The following is a 13,121-nucleotide window of genomic DNA, read 5'->3' as shown; positions in this document are numbered from 1 at the left end:
CGGGTCTCATGGTCATATATGAACCAGACACTGAGAAGGTTTGGGTTTGACGGACCCTTCCTGATAGGATTGAATGCGTTATATGATTCACCAGCGGCGACGGTAGTAGCAAATGGTATTAATTCATCACCATTCTTAATTAAGAACGGGACAAGGCAGGGCTGCCCCTTATCCCCATTAATTTTTGCCCTTATGATCGAACCCCTAGCTATTAAAATCCGGGAGGAGACAGAACTTAGGGGGGGTAGAAATAGGAAATGAAGAATATAAAATTTCATTGTACGCAGATGATATCCTATTGACCCTAACAAACCCAATGGGTTCCCTGTCTGCTTTGTTCCAGATCCTGCAGGATTTCAGAACTATATCGAATTTTAAAATAAATAGATCTAAGACAGAAGTATTGGATATAAATCTGTCCCAAGAAATGAAAAATCAAATATCTGGTTCTTATCAATTTGTTTGGAAAAAAAATAATTTGAAATATCTGGGAATATTTTTAACTAAACATTATTATAATCTTTTCCGAGCAAATTATCCCAGACTGATTAACGACCTACAAAAGGATATAACCAGGTGGTCAGAGATGTATATCTCATGGTCAGGGAGGGCTAATGCTTTAAAGATGAATGTACTCCCGAGGTTATTATATCTGATTCAGGCCCTTCCAGTTGCATTACCCAGCAGCACGATAAAGAACTTACATAAGATGTTCACCCGTTTTTTGTGGGCGGGGAAAAAACCGAGGGTGAGATTGAAAATTCTACAAAAAGCTAGCAAAGAGGGGGGTTTGGGGGTCCCAAACATTCAAATGTATTATTTAGCTGCTCACCTGGCTCAGGCAATACTATGGCATTCCAAACCAGAGTCTCGAAGATGGGTTCAGGTGGAGACGGAATTGCTGCAAATGCAGTCGATTTCAACATTGCTTTGGATACCACGTAAACTTAGACCGATTACGATATGCAATTTTCCCACGATTGCATTTACTTTGAATGTTTGGGATAGAATAACAAAACGATACGAATTAATTTCTAACCCCCCTAAATTAGTACCCCTAAGGGACAACCCTAATTTCCCAGTGGGAAAGGACAAATTATACTTTCAAGAGTGGTCAGGGAAGGAACTTTTATTTATTAATGAAATAGTCGAATCACAGAGGTTCCCCTCTTTTGGAGAATTACAAGAGAAATATAACATATCCACAAATCGTTTCTACCAGTTCTTACAATTACGGAGTTTTCATGGCTCTATATCAGAGGGTTATACGCAGGGGAACAAAACAGCAGTGGAAACATTATGTTATAAAAGATCCACCTCTAAAGGTCTGATCTCAACAGTATATAAATTGTTACTCAATTATGACAAGCCGAGACGAGTAGCACATGAATTGGCATGGGAACAAGAGCTGGGAATTCAGATGGAGAATAAAGGGTGGGATAAAATTAAACAAAACATAGTAGCGGTTTCTCCCTCAATTAGATATAGAGAAAACGCATTTAAAATGTATACACGGTGGTATATGACACCCATTAAATTGGCCCAAATGTATTCGACTATTTCAGATGAATGTTGGAGGGAGTGTGGGAAGAAGGGCTCTATGACACATATTTTCTGGGAATGTCCCAAAATAAGGGAGATATGGAAATTTATACAAGAACTGATCGAAAAGGTATTAGGAGTCCAAGTACCAGAGGAACCTAGCTACTTTTTATTACCACAAAACATCCCGGGGATATCGAAACATCAGCAAAAATTGATATGGTTTATGTGTGGGGCGGTAAAGATAAAGATTGCTTTTCACTGGAAATCGATAAATACCCCATCTAAGCATGCGATCTTAGCATCAATATGGGATATTTATCATTTAGAATATCTGGCAAGTATTGTGGATGATATACCAGCAATATTTAGCAAGACCTGGGGACCCTGGCTTGAGTATAACGGCCTCCCTCCCCCATATACATATGGGCATTGAGGGGGACAGGTGTATTGTGGCTAGGTCAAAAGGGAGAAATCAATTTGGAAAAGCTCCTATCTCGGGAGAACATAAAGGTTCTACAGTTAAGGCAAGCGGAGGGGGATAATATAGATAATGACGACTCCTGTTATAGGAAAGAGGTGGGGCTGACTTAAATATTCAATCCACTATGTTCCTTTTTTTTTTCTTTGGATTCATGTGTTATTTTATTTTTTTTGCGGTTTATTTGCCTTCATAAATGCAACTAGAGATGTATTATGCATATGGAATTACCGGGAAGGTAAATGATGATGGCAAGTTAATGTTTTGTATGTATTGTGAAAAATCATGTAATAAAAATTTAAATTAAAAAAAAAAAACAGCTTTTCTAAGTAAAATATTACTTTCTGGGATGGCACAATGAGAGCATCAGAGCCTGGATAGCTCAGTCGGTAGAGCATCAGACTTTTAATCTGAGGGTCCAGGGTTCAAGTCCCTGTTCGGGCGAGATCCTTTTAAACAATACTGTTGTGCGTTTAATAAACAGCTTTTCCAAGTAAAATATTACTTTCTGGGATGGCAAAATGAGAACATCAGAGCCTGGATAGCTCAGTCGGTAGAGCATCAGACTTTTAATCTGAGGGTCCAGGGTTCAAGTCCCTGTTCGGGCGAGATCCTTTTAAACAATACTGTTGTTCGTTTAATAAACAGCTTTTCCAAGTAAAATATTACTTTCTGGGATGGCACAATGAGAACATCAGAGCCTGGATAGCTCAGTCGGTAGAGTATCAGACTTTTAATCTGAGGGTCCAGGGTTCAAGTCCCTGTTCGGGCGTGTATATTTATGGTATCTAATGATCTGCAGCATAAGTTAAGATGCAGAAAAAAATATCATCAAGAGACTCTAAAAGCTAAACTTCTTTGTTTATTCTATCAATAATACAAATCTTTTTCCGTTTTCAACAAAGAAAATTTTCTTTGGCATATCCCGGTTCAGGTGAGTATCTTTTTAAAAACAGATTGTTCTTTGTGAAATGGAGAACTTTGCAAAGTGGAAAATCACCCATTGAGGCAGGCATCTTTTAATTGTTGTTGCTTCATATACTCATTGTTCATTGAGTATCTGTACAGGCTGGCAAATTCCAGTGAAAATTTTAAATGGACTATTGGTTTCATTGTCTTCACTCATTAAAATGATAAAGAAACTATTGAATATGCAGAGGCTAAATGTCATTTCATCTGAAATAATCTCCAGAAACAAATGTTTTACAACTGCAAAACTTTATTTAATTCTTCTTTCCTTCAGTATTTAGGTTCGTTTTAGCCTCATCACATGAGCTAGGGAGAATATGTTTTGAGCCAAGAAAAGTCTGTACATTATTTGTCACATTTCAAATATCCACATAATAGACAATCATTTGGCCTCATTTTACATTGGACTCTACTTGATCTCTTTTTAATTGGCAGACATTAACATCTTTAGGCAGTAATTAAATCATCGCCAAGTAGTACAGTTAAAAATTAAATCTGGAAGGCTACATTTCATCAGAGACTCAAATTCATCGTACTGTGAGAGGCACACAGCATTTCAATTAGACTAGTAACAAATCAATTTTCTCCATCTATTAGAATGGAAAGACATTTTTGAAGGGTGCTAATATTGATGGCATCTAATGATCTGCACTGTAAACCTAGAGGCATATCATTTGTGTTTTGTCAAGAGGTCCTACAAGTCAAACTTCTCAGTTTATACTTTCAGTAACACAGATCTTTTTCCATTTTTGCGTACTAAAATTTTCCCTTTTTTATAGTTTGCAAAACCTTCTAAACTGGCATCACTTTCCTACCAGAGCCTGGATAGATCAGTCGGTAGAGCATCAGACTTTTAATCTGAGGGTCCAGGGTTCAAGTCCCTGTTCGGGCGAGATCCTTTTAAACAATACTGTTGTGCGTTTAATAAACAGCTTTTCCAAGAAAAATATTACTTTCTGGGATGGCACAATGAGAACATCAGAGCCTGGATAGCTCAGTCGGTAGAGCATCAGACTTTTAATCTGAGGGTCCAGGGTTCAAGTCCCTGTTCGGGCGAGATCCTTTTAAACAATACTGTTGTTCGTTTAATAAACAGCTTTTCCAAGTAAAATATTACTTTCTGGGATGGCACAATGAGAACATCAGAGCCTGGATAGCTCAGTCGGTAGAGCATCAGACTTTTAATCTGAGGGTCCAGGGTTCAAGTCCCTGTTCGGGCGAGATCCTTTTAAACAATACTGTTGTGCGTTTAATAAACAGCTTTTCCAAGTAAAATATTACTTTCTGGGATGGCACAATGAGAACATCAGAGCCTGGATAGCTCAGTCGGTAGAGCATCAGACTTTTAATCTGAGGGTCCAGGGTTCAAGTCCCTGTTCAGGCGTGTATGTTTATGGTATCTAATGATCTGCAGCATAAGCTCAGATGCAGAAAAAATATTTCATTACGAGACTCTAAAAGCTAAACTTCTCTGTTTATTCTATCAATAATACAAACATTTTTCCGTTTTCAACAAAGAAAATTTTCTTTGGATAGCTCAGTCGGTAGAGCATCAGACTTTTAATCTGAGGGTCCAGGGTTCAAGTCCCTGTTCGGGCATGTATATTTATGGTATCTAATGATCTGCAGCATAAGCTCAGATGCAGAAAAAAATATTTCATCAAGAGACTCTAAAAGCTAAACTTCTCTGTTTATTCTATCAATAATACAAATCTTTTTCCGTTTTCAACAAAGAAAATTTTCTTTGGCATATCCCTGTTCAGGTGAGTATCTTTTTAAAAACAGATTGTTCTTTGTGAAATGGAGAACTTTGCAAAGTGGAAAATCACCCATTGAGGCAGGCATCTTTTAATTGTTGTTGCTTCATATACTCATTGTTCATTGAGTATCTGTACAGGCTGGCAAATTCCAGTGAAAATTTTAAATGGACTATTGGTTTCATTGTCTTCACTCATTAAAATGATAAAGAAACTATTGAATATGCAGAGGCTAAATGTCATTTCATCTGAAATAATCTCCAGAAACAAATGTTTTACAACTGCAAAACTTTATTTAATTCTTCTTTCCTTCAGTATTTAGGTTCGTTTTAGCCTCATCACATGAGCTAGGGAGAATATGTTTTGAGCCAAGAAAAGTCTTTACATTATTTGTCACATTTCAAATATCCACATAATAGACAATCATTTGGCCTTATTTTACATTGGACTCTACTTGATCTCTTTTCAATTGGCAGACATTAACATCTTTAGGCAGTAATTAAATCATCGCCAAGTAGTACAGTTAAAAATTAAATCTGGAAGGCTACATTTCATCAGAGACTCAAATTCATCGTACTGTGAGAGGCACACAGCATTTCAATTAGACTAGTAACAAATCAATTTTCTCCATCTATTAGAATGGAAAGACATTTTTGAAGGGTGCTAATATTGATGGCATCTAATGATCTGCACTGTAAACCTAGAGGCATATCATTTGTGTTTTGTCAAGAGGTCCTACAAGTCAAACTTCTCAGTTTATACTTTCAGTAACACAGATCTTTTTCCATTTTTGCGTACTAAAATTTTCCCTTTTTTATAGTTTGCAAAACCTTCTAAACTGGCATCACTTTCCTACCAGAGCCTGGATATCTCAGTTGGTAGAGCATTAGACTTTTAATCTGAGGGTCCAGGGTTCAAGTCCCTGTTCGGGCGAGATCTTTTTAAACAATACTGTTGTGCGTTTAATAAACAGCTTTTCTAAGTAAAATATTACTTTCTGGGATGGCACAATGAGAGCATCAGAGCCTGGATAGCTCAGTCGGTAGAGCATCAGACTTTTAATCTGAGGGTCCAGGGTTCAAGTCCCTATTCGGGCGAGATCCTTTTAAACAATACTGTTGTGCGTTTAATAAACAGCTTTTCCAAGTAAAATATTACTTTCTGGGATTGCACAATGAGAACATCAGAGCCTGGATAGCTCAGTCGGTAGAGCATCAGACTTTTAATCTGAGGGTCCAGGGTTCAAGTCCCTGTTCGGGCGAGATCCTATTAAACAATACTGTTGTGCGTTTAATAAACAGCTTTTCCAAGTAAAATATTACTTTCTGGGATGGCACAATGAGAACATCAGAGCCTGGATAGCTCAGTCGGTAGAGCATCTGACTTTTAATCTGAGGGTCCAGGGTTCAAGTCCCTGTTCGGGTGTGTATATTTATGGTATCTAATGATCTGCAGCATAAGCTCAGATGCAGAAAAAAATATTTCATCAAGAGACTCTAAAAGCTAAACTTCTCTGTTTATTCTATCAATAATACAAATCTTTTTCCGTTTTCAACAAAGAAAATTTTCTTTGGCATATCCCGGTTCAGGTGAGTATCTTTTTAAAAACAGATTGTTCTTTGTGAAATGGAGAACTTTGCAAAGTGGAAAATCACCCATTGAGGCAGGCATCTTTTAATTGTTGTTGCTTCATATACTCATTGTTCATTGAGTATCTGTACAGGCTGGCAACTTCCAGTGAAAATTTTAAATGGACTATTGGTTTCATTGTCTTCACTCATTAAAATGATAAAGAAACTATTGAATATGCAGAGGCTAAATGTCATTTCATCTGAAATAATCCCTAGAAACAAATGTTTTACAACTGCAAAACTTTATTTAATTCTTCTTTCCTTCAGTATTTAGGTTCGTTTTAGCCTCATCACATGAGCTAGGGAGAATATGTTTTGAGCCAAGAAAAGTCTGTACATTATTTGTCACATTTCAAATATCCACATAATAGACAATCATTTGGCCTCATTTTACATTGGACTCTACTTGATCTCTTTTTAATTGGCAGACATTAACATCTTTAGGCAGTAATTAAATCATCGCCAAGTAGTACAGTTAAAAATTAAATCTGGAAGGCTACATTTCATCAGAGACTCAAATTCATCGTACTGTGAGAGGCACACAGCATTTAAATTAGACTAGTAACAAATCAATTTTCTTCATCTATTAGAATGGAAAGACATTTTTGAAGGGTGCTAATATTGATGGCATCTAATGATCTGCACTGTAAACCTAGAGGCATATCATTTGTGTTTTGTCAAGAGGTCCTACAAGTCAAACTTCTCAGTTTATACTTTCAGTAACACAGATCTTTTTCCATTTTTGCGTACTAAAATTTTCCCTTTTTTATAGTTTGCTAAACCTTCTAAACTGGCATCACTTTCCTACCAGAGCCTGGATAGCTCAGTCAGTAGAGCATCAGACTTTTAATCTGAGGGTCCAGGGTTCAAGTCCCTGTTCGGGCGAGATCTTTTTAAACAATACTAATGTGCCTTTAATAAACAGCTTTTCTAAGTAAAATATTACTTTCTGGGATGGCACAGTGAGAGCATCAGAGCCTGGATAGCTCAGTCGGTAGAGCATCAGACTTTTAATCTGAGGGTCCAGGGTTCAAGTCCCTGTTCAGGCGAGATCCTTTTAAACAATACTGTTGTGCGTTTAATAAACAGCTTTTCCAAGTAAAATATTACTTTCTGGGATGGCACAATGAGAACATCAGAGCCTGGATAGCTCAGTCGGTAGAGCATCAGACTTTTAATCTGAGGGTCCAGGGTTCAAGTCCCTGTTCGGGCGAGATCCTTTTAAACAATACTGTTGTGCGTTTAATAAACAGCTTTTCCAAGTAAAATATTACTTTCTGGGATGGCACAATGAGAACATCAGAGCCTGGATAGCTCAGTCGGTAGAGCATCAGACTTTTAATCTGAGGGTCCAGGGTTCAAGTCCCTGTTCGGGCATGTATATTTATGGTATCTAATGATCTGCAGCATAAGCTCAGATGCAGAAAAAAATATTTCATCAAGAGACTCTAAAAGCTAAACTTCTCTGTTTATTCTATCAATAATACAAATCTTTTTCCGTTTTCAACAAAGAAAATTTTCTTTGGCATATCCCTGTTCAGGTGAGTATCTTTTTAAAAACAGATTGTTCTTTGTGAAATGGAGAACTTTGCAAAGTGGAAAATCACCCATTGAGGCAGGCATCTTTTAATTGTTGTTGCTTCATATACTCATTGTTCATTGAGTATCTGTACAGGCTGGCAAATTCCAGTGAAAATTTTAAATGGACTATTGGTTTCATTGTCTTCACTCATTAAAATGATAAAGAAACTATTGAATATGCAGAGGCTAAATGTCATTTCATCTGAAATAATCTCCAGAAACAAATGTTTTACAACTGCAAAACTTTATTTAATTCTTCTTTCCTACAGTATTTAGGTTCGTTTTAGCCTCATCACATGAGCTAGGGAGAATATGTTTTGAGCCAAGAAAAGTCTTTACATTATTTGTCACATTTCAAATATCCACATAATAGACAATCATTTGGCCTTATTTTACATTGGACTCTACTTGATCTCTTTTCAATTGGCAGACATTAACATCTTTAGGCAGTAATTAAATCATCGCCAAGTAGTACAGTTAAAAATTAAATCTGGAAGGCTACATTTCATCAGAGACTCAAATTCATCGTACTGTGAGAGGCACACAGCATTTCAATTAGACTAGTAACAAATCAATTTTCTCCATCTATTAGAATGGAAAGACATTTTTGAAGGGTGCTAATATTGATGGCATCTAATGATCTGCACTGTAAACCTAGAGGCATATCATTTGTGTTTTGTCAAGAGGTCCTACAAGTCAAACTTCTCAGTTTATACTTTCAGTAACACAGATCTTTTTCCATTTTTGCGTACTAAAATTTTCCCTTTTTTATAGTTTGCAAAACCTTCTAAACTGGCATCACTTTCCTACCAGAGCCTGGATATCTCAGTTGGTAGAGCATTAGACTTTTAATCTGAGGGTCCAGGGTTCAAGTCCCTGTTCGGGCGAGATCTTTTTAAACAATACTGTTGTGCGTTTAATAAACAGCTTTTCTAAGTAAAATATTACTTTCTGGGATGGCACAATGAGAGCATCAGAGCCTGGATAGCTCAGTCGGTAGAGCATCAGACTTTTAATCTGAGGGTCCAGGGTTCAAGTCCCTATTCGGGCGAGATCCTTTTAAACAATACTGTTGTGCGTTTAATAAACAGCTTTTCCAAGTAAAATATTACTTTCTGGGATTGCACAATGAGAACATCAGAGCCTGGATAGCTCAGTCGGTAGAGCATCAGACTTTTAATCTGAGGGTCCAGGGTTCAAGTCCCTGTTCGGGCGAGATCCTATTAAACAATACTGTTGTGCGTTTAATAAACAGCTTTTCCAAGTAAAATATTACTTTCTGGGATGGCACAATGAGAACATCAGAGCCTGGATAGCTCAGTCGGTAGAGCATCTGACTTTTAATCTGAGGGTCCAGGGTTCAAGTCCCTGTTCGGGTGTGTATATTTATGGTATCTAATGATCTGCAGCATAAGCTCAGATGCAGAAAAAAATATTTCATCAAGAGACTCTAAAAGCTAAACTTCTCTGTTTATTCTATCAATAATACAAATCTTTTTCCGTTTTCAACAAAGAAAATTTTCTTTGGCATATCCCGGTTCAGGTGAGTATCTTTTTAAAAACAGATTGTTCTTTGTGAAATGGAGAACTTTGCAAAGTGGAAAATCACCCATTGAGGCAGGCATCTTTTAATTGTTGTTGCTTCATATACTCATTGTTCATTGAGTATCTGTACAGGCTGGCAACTTCCAGTGAAAATTTTAAATGGACTATTGGTTTCATTGTCTTCACTCATTAAAATGATAAAGAAACTATTGAATATGCAGAGGCTAAATGTCATTTCATCTGAAATAATCCCTAGAAACAAATGTTTTACAACTGCAAAACTTTATTTAATTCTTCTTTCCTTCAGTATTTAGGTTCGTTTTAGCCTCATCACATGAGCTAGGGAGAATATGTTTTGAGCCAAGAAAAGTCTGTACATTATTTGTCACATTTCAAATATCCACATAATAGACAATCATTTGGCCTCATTTTACATTGGACTCTACTTGATCTCTTTTTAATTGGCAGACATTAACATCTTTAGGCAGTAATTAAATCATCGCCAAGTAGTACAGTTAAAAATTAAATCTGGAAGGCTACATTTCATCAGAGACTCAAATTCATCGTACTGTGAGAGGCACACAGCATTTAAATTAGACTAGTAACAAATCAATTTTCTTCATCTATTAGAATGGAAAGACATTTTTGAAGGGTGCTAATATTGATGGCATCTAATGATCTGCACTGTAAACCTAGAGGCATATCATTTGTGTTTTGTCAAGAGGTCCTACAAGTCAAACTTCTCAGTTTATACTTTCAGTAACACAGATCTTTTTCCATTTTTGCGTACTAAAATTTTCCCTTTTTTATAGTTTGCTAAACCTTCTAAACTGGCATCACTTTCCTACCAGAGCCTGGATAGCTCAGTCAGTAGAGCATCAGACTTTTAATCTGAGGGTCCAGGGTTCAAGTCCCTGTTCGGGCGAGATCTTTTTAAACAATACTAATGTGCCTTTAATAAACAGCTTTTCTAAGTAAAATATTACTTTCTGGGATGGCACAGTGAGAGCATCAGAGCCTGGATAGCTCAGTCGGTAGAGCATCAGACTTTTAATCTGAGGGTCCAGGGTTCAAGTCCCTGTTCAGGCGAGATCCTTTTAAACAATACTGTTGTGCGTTTAATAAACAGCTTTTCCAAGTAAAATATTACTTTCTGGGATGGCACAATGAGAACATCAGAGCCTGGATAGCTCAGTCGGTAGAGCATCAGACTTTTAATCTGAGGGTCCAGGGTTCAAGTCCCTGTTCGGGCGAGATCCTTTTAAACAATACTGTTGTGCGTTTAATAAACAGCTTTTCCAAGTAAAATATTACTTTCTGGGATGGCACAATGAGAACATCAGAGCCTGGATAGCTCAGTCGGTAGAGCATCAGACTTTTAATCTGAGGGTCCAGGGTTCAAGTCCCTGTTCAGGCGTGTATGTTTATGGTATCTAATGATCTGCAGCATAAGCTCAGATGCAGAAAAAATATTTCATTACGAGACTCTAAAAGCTAAACTTCTCTGTTTATTCTATCAATAATACAAACATTTTTCCGTTTTCAACAAAGAAAATTTTCTTTGGATAGCTCAGTCGGTAGAGCATCAGACTTTTAATCTGAGGGTCCAGGGTTCAAGTCCCTGTTCGGGCATGTATATTTATGGTATCTAATGATCTGCAGCATAAGCTCAGATGCAGAAAAAAATATTTCATCAAGAGACTCTAAAAGCTAAACTTCTCTGTTTATTCTATCAATAATACAAATCTTTTTCCGTTTTCAACAAAGAAAATTTTCTTTGGCATATCCCTGTTCAGGTGAGTATCTTTTTAAAAACAGATTGTTCTTTGTGAAATGGAGAACTTTGCAAAGTGGAAAATCACCCATTGAGGCAGGCATCTTTTAATTGTTGTTGCTTCATATACTCATTGTTCATTGAGTATCTGTACAGGCTGGCAAATTCCAGTGAAAATTTTAAATGGACTATTGGTTTCATTGTCTTCACTCATTAAAATGATAAAGAAACTATTGAATATGCAGAGGCTAAATGTCATTTCATCTGAAATAATCTCCAGAAACAAATGTTTTACAACTGCAAAACTTTATTTAATTCTTCTTTCCTTCAGTATTTAGGTTCGTTTTAGCCTCATCACATGAGCTAGGGAGAATATGTTTTGAGCCAAGAAAAGTCTTTACATTATTTGTCACATTTCAAATATCCACATAATAGACAATCATTTGGCCTCATTTTACATTGGACTCTACTTGATCTCTTTTCAATTGGCAGACATTAACATCTTTAGGCAGTAATTAAATCATCGCCAAGTAGTACAGTTAAAAATTAAATCTGGAAGGCTACATTTCATCAGAGACTCAAATTCATCGTACTGTGAGAGGCACACAGCATTTCAATTAGACTAGTAACAAATCAATTTTCTCCATCTATTAGAATGGAAAGACATTTTTGAAGGGTGCTAATATTGATGGCATCTAATGATCTGCACTGTAAACCTAGAGGCATATCATTTGTGTTTTGTCAAGAGGTCCTACAAGTCAAACTTCTCAGTTTATACTTTCAGTAACACAGATCTTTTTCCATTTTTGCGTACTAAAATTTTCCCTTTTTTATAGTTTGCAAAACCTTCTAAACTGGCATCACTTTCCTACCAGAGCCTGGATATCTCAGTTGGTAGAGCATTAGACTTTTAATCTGAGGGTCCAGGGTTCAAGTCCCTGTTCGGGCGAGATCTTTTTAAACAATACTGTTGTGCGTTTAATAAACGGCTTTTCTAAGTAAAATATTACTTTCTGGGATGGCACAATGAGAGCATCAGAGCCTGGATAGCTCAGTCGGTAGAGCATCAGACTTTTAATCTGAGGGTCCAGGGTTCAAGTCCCTATTCGGGCGAGATCCTTTTAAACAATACTGTTGTGCGTTTAATAAACAGCTTTTCCAAGTAAAATATTACTTTCTGGGATTGCACAATGAGAACATCAGAGCCTGGATAGCTCAGTCGGTAGAGCATCAGACTTTTAATCTGAGGGTCCAGGGTTCAAGTCCCTGTTCGGGCGAGATCCTTTTAAACAATACTGTTGTGCGTTTAATAAACAGCTTTTCCAAGTAAAATATTACTTTCTGGGATGGCACAATGAGAACATCAGAGCCTGGATAGCTCAGTCGGTAGAGCATCTGACTTTTAATCTGAGGGTCCAGGGTTCAAGTCCCTGTTCGGGCGTGTATATTTATGGTATCTAATGATCTGCAGCATAAGCTCAGATGCAGAAAAAAATATTTCATCAAGAGACTCTAAAAGCTAAACTTCTCTGTTTATTCTATCAATAATACAAATCTTTTTCCGTTTTCAACAAAGAAAATTTTCTTTGGCATATCCCGGTTCAGGTGAGTATCTTTTTAAAAACAGATTGTTCTTTGTGAAATGGAGAACTTTGCAAAGTGGAAAATCACCCATTGAGGCAGGCATCTTTTAATTGTTGTTGCTTCATATACTCATTGTTCATTGAGTATCTGTACAGGCTGGCAACTTCCAGTGAAAATTTTAAATGGACTATTGGTTTCATTGTCTTCACTCATTAAAATGATAAAGAAACTATTGAATATGCAGAGGCTAAATGTCA

At 36.9% G+C, this 13,121-nt stretch overlaps 10 non-coding genes across 10 annotated transcripts; all 10 read left to right on the top strand.

Annotated features, from left to right (window-relative positions):
* Positions 1–4,303: 4,303 nt before the first annotated feature.
* Positions 4,304–4,376, top strand: TRNAK-UUU (transfer RNA lysine (anticodon UUU)). Its single transcript has one exon. It is a non-coding gene; the product is annotated as a tRNA-Lys (tRNA).
* Positions 4,377–5,937: 1,561 nt separating this feature from the next.
* On the top strand, positions 5,938–6,010 carry TRNAK-UUU (transfer RNA lysine (anticodon UUU)). Its single transcript has one exon. It is a non-coding gene; the product is annotated as a tRNA-Lys (tRNA).
* Positions 6,011–7,356: 1,346 nt separating this feature from the next.
* TRNAK-UUU (transfer RNA lysine (anticodon UUU)) lies at positions 7,357–7,429 on the top strand. The gene has a single exon. It is a non-coding gene; the product is annotated as a tRNA-Lys (tRNA).
* A 91-nt stretch (positions 7,430–7,520) lies between these two features.
* On the top strand, positions 7,521–7,593 carry TRNAK-UUU (transfer RNA lysine (anticodon UUU)). The gene has a single exon. It is a non-coding gene; the product is annotated as a tRNA-Lys (tRNA).
* A 91-nt stretch (positions 7,594–7,684) lies between these two features.
* Positions 7,685–7,757, top strand: TRNAK-UUU (transfer RNA lysine (anticodon UUU)). The gene has a single exon. It is a non-coding gene; the product is annotated as a tRNA-Lys (tRNA).
* A 1,346-nt stretch (positions 7,758–9,103) lies between these two features.
* TRNAK-UUU (transfer RNA lysine (anticodon UUU)) lies at positions 9,104–9,176 on the top strand. Its single transcript has one exon. It is a non-coding gene; the product is annotated as a tRNA-Lys (tRNA).
* A 1,346-nt stretch (positions 9,177–10,522) lies between these two features.
* TRNAK-UUU (transfer RNA lysine (anticodon UUU)) lies at positions 10,523–10,595 on the top strand. Its single transcript has one exon. It is a non-coding gene; the product is annotated as a tRNA-Lys (tRNA).
* A 91-nt stretch (positions 10,596–10,686) lies between these two features.
* TRNAK-UUU (transfer RNA lysine (anticodon UUU)) lies at positions 10,687–10,759 on the top strand. Its single transcript has one exon. It is a non-coding gene; the product is annotated as a tRNA-Lys (tRNA).
* Positions 10,760–10,850: 91 nt separating this feature from the next.
* On the top strand, positions 10,851–10,923 carry TRNAK-UUU (transfer RNA lysine (anticodon UUU)). Its single transcript has one exon. It is a non-coding gene; the product is annotated as a tRNA-Lys (tRNA).
* Positions 10,924–12,484: 1,561 nt separating this feature from the next.
* Positions 12,485–12,557, top strand: TRNAK-UUU (transfer RNA lysine (anticodon UUU)). Its single transcript has one exon. It is a non-coding gene; the product is annotated as a tRNA-Lys (tRNA).
* The last annotated feature ends 564 nt before the right edge of the window (positions 12,558–13,121 follow it).

Source organism: Crinia signifera, chromosome 1 (genome assembly GCF_055691185.1).
Source record: "Crinia signifera chromosome 1, ASM5569118v1, whole genome shotgun sequence".
NCBI classification, from domain to species: domain Eukaryota; kingdom Metazoa; phylum Chordata; class Amphibia; order Anura; family Myobatrachidae; genus Crinia; species Crinia signifera.
The sequence above is the reverse complement of the archived record's forward strand: the minus strand, read 5'-3'. Positions and strand labels throughout refer to the sequence as shown.